General features: G+C 47.4%; 1 long non-coding RNA gene across 1 annotated transcript; it reads left to right on the top strand.

Annotated features, from left to right (window-relative positions):
- The first annotated feature begins 5,816 nt into the window (after positions 1–5,816).
- LOC117802389 lies at positions 5,817–7,312 on the top strand. Its single transcript, XR_004625749.1, has 3 exons — positions 5,817–6,299; positions 6,622–6,893; positions 7,034–7,312. It is a non-coding gene; the product is annotated as an uncharacterized LOC117802389 (long non-coding RNA).
- Positions 7,313–10,213: the final 2,901 nt, after the last annotated feature.

Here is a 10,213-nt window from a genome sequence, read left to right as displayed (position 1 = left end):
TTTCATAGTATTTATCATACTATAATTATCTTGCTTATTGTTTTCATATACTAGCTTATTTTTAGTATCTCCTTATATTCACACCAGAATGTAAAATTCTTTGGGACAGTAATTTAATTTGTTGTTTGTACTGTTCAACTGGCACATAGTAGGTACTCAATGTGTTTTGAAAGATAAGCATGATATGTTTCTCAGACCTTTTATCATCAACTCTGAACTCCCTTCTCAACGAGGCCCTGACTCTTGGGCTCCTGTGTTTGTCTCTGCTTAGTCAAGTTTCAGCAAAAATTCTGGGTCAATTGAGCCAAAACTCCCACCCTTGATTTCTGGGCAAATTCCTTACCCTCTTACCCCTCCCTCCCCCAATATCTCACCAGTCTGGCCTGCCTTCAGCAAAAATCCTGTCAAGTTGGTTTAGCCGGAATCCCCTCTACCCCTCATGTTTCATCTTAGTAACTTTCCATCCACTGCCTCTGCTCCTGGGCTATAAATCTTCACTTGTCCTTGTTGTATTTGGAGTTGAGCCCAAGCTCTCTCCCTTTCTACAAAACTCCATTGTAGATGTCCCCGCTGAATAAAGTCTGACCATACAGTCTTTAACAAGTATCATGAAAATTTCTTTAAGGATCCTATAGTTCTGTTAAGACAGCCTGAATCCACTGCTATTTTTGGCAACCACATCTAAGGCTGCCTCACTGAAGTACATGGAAATGGGGCCCCCTGGAGTTGTGCAACATAGTGGCTCCCAAGTTGGCCAGCACTAAGCAGAGGGAGTTATATGCATTTTCAAACATTTTTAATAGACATGCTATTAAGTCAGTTTTCCTCCTTTCTCTGTGTAGTTTCCTCTTCTCCTACTCCTCTCCTCTTCTCCTATTCCCCCTCCCCTTTTTGGATAGAAAAGAAATCTTTATACTTCCTCCTTGTAGTAGAGTTTGGGTCCATCCTTGCTTTTGTCACTCAGCACCTTAGTTACAGGTTACCTGAAATTTGGATAAGCCTGCTTTCTCCATTTTCATTAAAATGCTGAACGGAATAGGGGACGTGGGTGGCTCAGTCAGTTGAGTGTCTGGTCATGATCCCTGAGTGCTGGGACTCCGGGATTGAGTCCCACGTTGAGCTCCCTGATCAGCGGGGAATCTGCTTCTCCCTCTCCCTCTGCCCCTCCACCCACTTATGCTCTCTCTCTCTCAAATAAATAAATCAAATCTTTAAAAGAGTGCTGAACAGGATAAAGTGAAGGATAGAGATCTGTGACACACTGGTAGAGACCTTCCCTCAGGCTGATGTGAATAAAAGTCAATCCTCTTTAGACTTCCCTTAGCATATTCTCATCTTATGTACACCTTGCTCTCAAATTGCTCAAAAAGAATGTTTCAGAAAAATGAAAACAATCAAATTGATTCATGTATAGAAGGACCCAACAGATTAGGTTTCAATTCTCATCTCGGATACTTACTAGATCTATGAACTCGCTCAGGCCACTCCAATGTGGTGTGTGCAGTATCTTCTATCTGTAAAACGAGGATATCGTGGTTTTGCATGTAGTTGCAGGGCTCTGGATGAGTGAATCTCTTGAAGTACATCAGTGCTTGAGATTGTAGTTCTGTGACTCCCACCAGGTAGGGTCCTTCTTATGAACGTAGTGGTCTTTTATCATCCCCTTGAGTGTTATTTATAGTAGTTAGACATTGGGAGGAAAGACCATTAACCCCCAATAGGATATAAATTACGACATACAGACATAAAGAGCTATTTCACGGTAATTAAAATTCATGTGGTAGACAGATTCTTAATGATGTGGAGAAATAAATGAAAATAATGATTTTACTTAAAAAATGATCCCTGAGCGATAGGGAAGGAAGTAGATGAAATTGTCAAAAGTGGTTATTTTGGGATGGTAGGATTATTTATAATTTTTTCCATTAATTTTACATAGCTCTGTGTTTTGACATTTGTACACGAGTATATATTACATATACTAGTTCTGAAAACCTGGGAAATTTTGTCGATACCTATAACATGAGAAGCTTTATAAATGTTTATGCCCTTTAACTATATGAATGTTATTTTGAGGACTTAATCTAAAGAAATAATTCAAGTTACAGAACATGCTGCCTACAAAGATGTGAATGCGATGTTATTTATAAAAGTATAACATTGGAAATAGTCTAACAATGCAGGAGTGATTAGATAAAAACACATCATCTACTTAAAACCAAAGGCAGACTTTTGAAATTGTGTATGTAAAGTCTATAATAACAAAAGCTTACGAAGTGAGAAAGTAGAATGGAATTATATTCTGATTGCAACTCTATTGTTTTTTTTAAAAAGGCAAAAAATAAAGCACTAAAAATAATCTGCACTATAGAAGAGTGATTGTTTTGGGTGGCGAGGCTCAGGATCATTGTGAAATGTTACTTCTACTTTTCTACACTTCCCAAATACGAGCGTTTGTGCAAATAGAAAAGAAATGTACAATTATTTAAAACTAAAAAGTACCTGCTTTCTGGCAGGGAGACTGGGGGGTTGAGCTTATCTCTCTCTGAGGAGCCTCCTTGTGGGGTTGTGGGGACACAGGACTGATAGCTGCTGTCCTTGAATATTCAAGGGCCCCAGGGCCCCACCCCAGACTGGGGGCTCCGGGGCCCCAGTCACTCACTCATTGTCAGATGCAGCCTTCTCTGTCCCAGCCCCACACAGCCTGAGCCCCCGGGGTCTGGTCCACACTGTAGGTCTCCCCCACAGGTGCTTGAAACCCCCAGAGAGATAGAGACGGCGCCTTCTATCCACTCAGAAAAAACCCCTTGTTCACTCATTGTCACCTTCTCCTAACTCCTTCCCCATGGGACACTTTGGATATCAATGCTGATGCTGACTAATGACAGTAGTTTACTGAGTTCCTAGAATATGCCAGTGATATTTTAATGAATCCTCACAGTGAAGTCTGTGCACCCTTGAGAGATATGCAGACTTACCCCCGTTTTACAGATCAGGAAGCTGAGATTTAGAGAGATTAGGCCATTTCCTCCAGATCCCACAGCTAGTAAGTGGCGGATCTAATCGACTATCCCTGGTCTGCACTCTGGACCATCCTGATCCAGGTTGTTGCATCCCCAGCCTCGGCTCTAGGTCGTACTGTCTCCCCCTCCTCCTACAGGTACAACCCCATCACTGGCTAGGGCTGTCTTTTCCCACATCACCCTCCAGTCATCCTTCTCCCCCGAACTCCCTGAGATCCGAGGCAGCAATTTCAGTGGCCTTTGCATGTCCCCAGACACACACACACACACACACACACACACACACACACACACACACCATGGCATTTTCCCATTACCCCTCTGAATGGCATTTATGTGATTGAACTGAAGCTACACAGATCAAAGTCACAAGGCTGCAGTTATAACCAAAATGTAAACTCCAGAGTGTTCCGTTTATTGTCACCGTCTTAGGTGTCCGTCGTGGGGCAGAATGTGCCTGACTTTTCTCTGTATCAGCCCGCAGCACCTAGCACAGGGCCTGACACCTCATGTGAACGCAAGAAGTTTTCTGAACAAATGAATGAGAGAAGGAACACATGGACGTCTTCATGCTATCACATATAGTTTCAGTTTCTTCCTCTGTAAAATAGATACTAATTGGGAGCTGCCGGAGGGCAGGGAACAGATCGCATTCCTTGCGTGTCTCCTGCACTCAGCTCATTGTCCGTAGACCGGATGTAGCGTCAGTAAGCCTCAGTTGGCTAGAGAGAGTTCCCCCGGGCTCCTGGTAGGGGTCTGAGAATGGGCGAAGCAAGGCCCCATGCATGCCAGGTCTCAGAGGACGTTCTGCTAAGTTCCCGAAGTGGATTGTGCTGTCTGCCCCCTTAGTGCAGAGGCCACGTGCAAAGTGCTCCTGAATCTCCAGGAGTGGTTCCCCCTGAGAGCTGGCCCCAGGCCCCTGCACTGAGCTTCAAGATTCTAAAACTTGCTCAGGCCCAGACCCAGCTTCCTTTGGAGAACTGAGGCCTGGAACCACCCTGGCCTTCCATCACTGTTTGCTAAGCATCTATGAAGGGTCAGGCACCGGAATGGGCTGCGGCCGCTTTTCAGGCAAGACCCCTTTTAATTGCTTTGAAGATATGTATGTCGGTGGTTAAGGAAACGCAGGAGGGTAAGATGACCCCCCCAGGAGCGGTTTCCCACACAGCCCCTGACAGGCGTTCTCTGGGGGAAGGCTCTTCTGCCTGCCCACCTGCCCGGGAATGTACAGCTCAGAATATTCTAGCAAACAGCCTCGTTTTGCACTCATTTTCCTTTTCCCCCTCTCAAGTTCCCTCCCTCTCTTCCCGTCTTCCTTGCCCACCACAGAACCTACATACAGTCAACTCTCAAACAGCATTTTTGAGTGGAGGACGGAATGAGACTTGCCCTCCCCTCCCTCGGCTTGCCTGCCCTCTCTCGAGTCACCTGCGTGTGCACACATACACACACACATCTCCCCTTCAGCCACTCTCCTCGCCATGCCAACACAGCAGCCTCGAGAACTCTGGAGTCTTTATCTTATTTTGCTCCCACATTCAGGGAATTCCAAAGGCTCAGGGTCACCCAGGTGCAAAAAGCCCTTCAAACCCTTGGAGTGACTCAGCGGCCGGGTGGTCAGCACAGGGCCCAACCATCAGAGGGGTCACCTCCCTGCCTTCTTAAAGGGGCCATATTTAGCAGGCCTGCTCTGACTCAGTGGAAAGGCTTCATTTCCATCAGGTTGGAGGATATCAGGTTTCAACCAAGCATACAGGTGTTCGGTTAAGAAGGGCTGCTCTGGCTGGAGACTGGAGGGCGCACCTGCTCTCCAAAAGCAGCATGGTGGGTGTGGGGCTGTCCCAAGTTCTGTCATCTGAGACACAGCTGAGAATTCCCTTCCCAACTTTGACACTCCTTGAAACAAACCGTGGGAGGGACCGTTGGCAATCACACCCTACTAGAAATATAGAGCGTTTACAGTTTACCAACTACCTTTACAGACAAATACCACGTTTGAGCCTCACCACGACTATCGAGGATAAGAAAGATTGTTATTCCCATTTCACAGATGAGAAAACTGAGTCCCAGCAAAGAAGCAGAGTTTGTACAAGGCAGTGGTACAGCTGCAACTCAAACCCAAGTCTTCTGGATTCCAGAGCCAATCTCCTTAGTCTTACTGGTTTCCCTCTTTACTTTGCCCGCATTACGATGGCAGATCCCTCTGGTTTGGTAATTATCTCAGTGCTGAATTATCAGCTAACACTTTTGCAGTGACAAGCAGAAGTTCACTGAGGACATGATCACACTGTGACACCTGGTGGAGGGCTGTGCCTGAGGACTTGGAAGAACCCCGAGCACGCCAAACCCCACCTGTTGGCCAGGGCGTGCTGCGGGAAATGAGCCAGCCTAGGGCTCAGTACCTATGTTTTGCCCCCTGAGGTGAGATTTCCTCAGTTCCTTAGCAGGCTGTCTGTCTCTCTGCCACCATTTCTTCCAGGGTGACAGGGGACTTCTGTGTCTGCATCCTCTCAGCTTCCATGTGGCTGAGTGGCCCACCCAGCTGAGTATGGCCCATCTCATCTCCAGGCCCGCCGAACAGCCATGTGCCCCACATTGTCCCGAGCCCTTTGCTGGAGGTGGCCAGGCACCCCCACGCTGGCCTGCAGGAGGAGCCTGCTGCCAGGGGGGCATCCACGTCTGGGAGGAGAAGTCCCATCAAGGCTGGGCCCTGCCCTGCGTTATGCCCCTCTGTTCCCAGGTGAAGCCAGGTCACCAGCAACACTGAGCGCTGCCTCAGAATTGTCTCAAAGCATCCCCTGCTGCTGAGACTGGGAGCACAAACAGGGAGGGGTGGCCCCACCCATGGTGGTGACGGGTGTGGCTCCCTGGGCTGCTTACGGGAGCCGCAGGCCCTCTGTGCACCAGGAACCAGGGTAGCTTCATTTCCCACCGCCACTCCCCTCACCTCCAGCAAACTCGGCAGAAGCTCCTTCAGCCCTGCTATGCTTCCTGCCTCAGGAGCAGAGGCAAGGGACTGCCTGCCTTGTGCTTTCCCACATCTCTCATGACATTTCTCTGTTTCTTCACCTCCCCTAGGGACCCTGCACTTGCTCCTGTGGTAATTACACGATAACGGGAACTGACAAAAATAAGCCAGTGTCTACTGAGCCTATCAGGCTTGTAAATCTTCGTAAATCATCAAACCATGTGGAGTAGTTATCGCCACCCCCATCTTACAGCTGAACAAATGGAGACTCGGAGAAGTCAAGAAACTTGACCAAGGTCACCTAGCCGGTAAGTGGCTGCCCAGAGCCCCCACCCCCTGCACTTGCCCATGTGGGCCTGCTCCACAGTCTGGATCACTCTTGACAGTTTCTCCCCAACCCGAATCCACCAATCCTGTGTTCCATCAACCAGGCCCCCCAGTCAATACATGTCTACAGAGACCCCACCTCCCCACCCTCCACCCTCCACCCTCCACCCATGGGCCTGGGCACCTGGAGGGATTCAAAAGGCAGAAAGCCATAGCCCCTGCCCCTGAGTTGCTGAGTGGCTGGCTAAGGAGACAAGACAAAGACCAGAAATTCACACCCAAATTCTTTGCCACCCCTGCCAGGTCACTTCCCTGCTCTGGGCCTCAGTCTCCTGATCTGTAAAATGAGCGGGCTATACTAGGAGATCGCAAGTACAGAATCCTGCTTACCTGTGATTAACTGAGCATGACCCACCTAATGAGAAGGTGGGGATCCTGGGGCCTGGGGATTAGGACTGTCCCAGGACATAGCTAGAACCAAGCCAAGAAGAGAAAACCACGAGATTTGACCCTTAGAAGAAAACTTGTTACTAAGAAGAGGACTAACACCCAAGAATGGACCCAGTGGAGGCCCGGTGAGTGGGGAAGAGGCTCACTGTTTCCTCGTCCTTCTGTAGCCCACAAAGCACAGAGGGCATCCTGGTGTGGGTCTCCCCTGAGTTCTTGGGCGCCGAGGGAAAAGTAAGCTGTTTGCTTCTGATCCTTTCCCTTCCAGGGTACGGCAGGGTGCCCTGAGAGCAGTAAGCCTCCGGAGGAGTCATTTCGAAGCCGTTCTCCTTAGAAACAAGACACCGGGTTTGAGTTTGGGGGAGTGCAGTGAGGCACCTGGAGATCTGGAGATGAGGGACGGGCCCCAGCTGACAGGCTGCCTTCCCTGCAAGGCATCTGGGTACAAATGCTCGCAGCTCACAGCGCATCCTGAAGAAGACTGAGGGTTACGGAAGCGAGGGGGTGGGGGGATGGGGTAAAGGGGTGATGGGAATTAAGGAGAGCACATGTGTTGAGCACTGGGTGTTATATGCAACTAATGAATCGTTGAACACTACATCAAAAACTAATGATGTGGGGTGCCTGGGTGGCGCAGTCGTTAAGCATCTGCCTTCGGCTCACGGCGTGATCCCAGCGTACTGGGATTGAGCCCCACATCAGGCTCCTCCGCTGGGAGCCTGCTTCTTCCTCTCCCACTCCCCCTGCTTGTGTTCCCTCTCTCACTGGCTGTCTCTCTCTGTCAAACAAACAAACAAACAAACAAACAAACAAAAAAAAAACAACAAAAAAAACCCCCCACTAATGATGTACTATAGGTTGGCTAACTGAACATTAAAAAAAAAAAAAGGAGGGGCACCTGGGTGGCACAGCAGTTAAGCGGCTGCCTTCGGCTCAGGGCGTGATCCCAGAGTTATGGGATTGAGCCCCACATCAGGGTCCTCTGCTATGAGCCTGCTTCTTCCTCTCCCACTCCCCCTGCTTGTGTTCCCTCTCTCGCTGGCTGTCTCTATCTCTGTCGAATAAATAAATAAATTCTTAAAAAAAAAAAAAGGAAGTTTTGGCATTGGTTCTGGAGGAAGGGAATGAGTGGCTTGGTGATGTATTTTGTTGCAAAGTTTTTTCTTAGTGGTGTTACCTGTTTTGCCCATGCTGATACGGAAGGCACATTTTGAAGGTGGGTGACTGTCATTGCCCCCCCGACCCTGTCTTGTAACAATGGCTTATGATGTTAGATTTGTGGAGCAAAATACCATTTACATGACACTGCACACACGTTCTCTTGATTTGTATGTAAATTGTTATTTGTATATAATTAGAGTGAGGTGGGATATTCTACATAAGGTCCATTTTACAAGTGGGGACACAGAAATTCAAGGAGCTAATTTGTTTAAATCATCCTGCATGACATCCAGGGTGAGGTGAGCGCAAATGGTCCTTCCGATCTGAAAGCCTGTGACCCCACATTCTCTTATATTTCTTTTCTCTCCTTCTTGTTCATCCCTTTGCTTTTTTATTTTTTTTTAAAGATTTTATTTATTTATTTGAGAGAGAGCATACGTGCTCTCAGAAGGAGAGGGAGAGGGGGCATCTCCAGCTGACTCAGCCCTGACTTGGGGCTCGATCCCATGACCCTGAGATCATGACCTGAGCTGAAATCAAGAGTCAGACGCTTAACAGACTCAGCCACCTGGGTACCCTATCTTTGCTCCCTTTATACCCAAAGCTCTTTTATACGTGGACCTCAGTTACTCCTTCAGCTAATGCTACGGAGAGCCACTGCTTTCTCTGCCCTCACTTGGGCTCTCAGAGAAAAATGACCAGAGGGTAGGCCTAACTACCGTCCATTATAGTCACGTGAATCTACATTTGTGAGATGCTTTTAATTTTTAGAAATTAAAAAAAAATCATAGGCATCATTTCATCCCTGAGGGGGTGTTTAAGAAGGGCAATTGGGTTTAAAACTATTTCCTAAACACTGCTCAGCCAGGTACTTTACCTACGGTCGCTCATTTCTTCTCAGAAGCAGCCCTGCCTGGGAGCTGTGCTTCCTCCCCAGATGGGTCACACAGCTTGCTCAAAGTCACTCGGTTAATAAGTCAGATCCAGGATTTCAAAGCAGACCCTTCCATGGAGGTGGCAGAGTGACACTGAAACTCAGGTCTTCTCACTGACCACCTAGCACCATCTTCCACTCCAGGGCATGCGTCCGTCTCACTGTAAATGCAGTGTAAACATCCCCCCCCCCCCAACTATCCAGGTCCTAATCTCTAGGACTTTATAGGGTGACAGGGACTGGCAGGTGTGATGAATGAAGGACACTGAGATGGGGAGATTCGCCTGGGTTCTCCAGCTGGGCCCCTGTAATCACGAGGTCCTTAAAGGGGGAGGCAAGAAGGTAGAGGAGGAAGGAGGAGAGTTGAGAATGGAGGCAAGAAGGTGGAGTGGGAGGAAGGGGTCAGGAGACCAAGGAACGCAGGCCACCTGCAGAAGCTAGAAAAAGCAAGGACGCACCCCCCTCCCCGCAAAGCCTGGGGACCAGAAGGACCCCTCCAGGGTGGCACCTTGTCCAGTGAAATTGATTTCAGACTTCTGGCCTCCAGAACGCCAGGAAGACAATAAGTGTTTGTTGTTTTAAGCTGCCAGTTTGTGGTCATTTGTTAGAGCAGCCAGAGGAAACTGATACAAGTACTATTTACCTACTTAAGAGAAATCAGCTAAAGCCTTTGAAAATGTCCTTTTTTATGCAAGCGATCTATAGTTATTCATTGTATGCAGAAGCCTGCGTCTCTTGGCTGGCTCCTGGATATTTGAATTAAACATCGTTTTAAAATAGTGGTTAAAGTCAAAACTGTACCGGACCAGGCTTGACAAGGCCTAATTTTATAGTGGCAGTATGGAACTTTCGTTTATGTATTTGAAAGTGAGTTTTAAAATCTCTGTATCAGACTTGTAATTCAGACTGACCTCCCCTCAGTGTATCCAGGAAGGAAATATACTAAGTACACAGGACACAGAGACTAATACACTTAGCCGGGAGGAAAGAATTAGCAAGTTAATTGCCCTTGCCTTTGTGTTCACTTCCATTCTGGTGAAGAATTTTTTGTTCAGTTATATATTTCTGTCTGAAATAGAGGTGTCTAATAGAAAGATGCATCTTTTTGGTAGATAATGTAATTTATCAGCATCATATGCGTGATATAAATAGCTTATGATTCTAAATCTTTTAACAAGGCAAACATATTAACCATTAGCTTTGGAACCAGTGCGCAAATATAAAGAAAATTCAGTTTGCTTATTACTCTTCTCCTAGAAGGAGCTGGCCTGTGGATCTCGCCTTACACTTGTGGATGTCCTTGTGTTTTTGTGTAATCGTTATTCACCAAGATGATGCTTATCACACATAGCT

This window comes from Ailuropoda melanoleuca, chromosome 5 (assembly GCF_002007445.2).
Source record: "Ailuropoda melanoleuca isolate Jingjing chromosome 5, ASM200744v2, whole genome shotgun sequence".
NCBI classification, from domain to species: domain Eukaryota; kingdom Metazoa; phylum Chordata; class Mammalia; order Carnivora; family Ursidae; genus Ailuropoda; species Ailuropoda melanoleuca.
The sequence above is the reverse complement of the archived record's forward strand: the minus strand, read 5'-3'. Positions and strand labels throughout refer to the sequence as shown.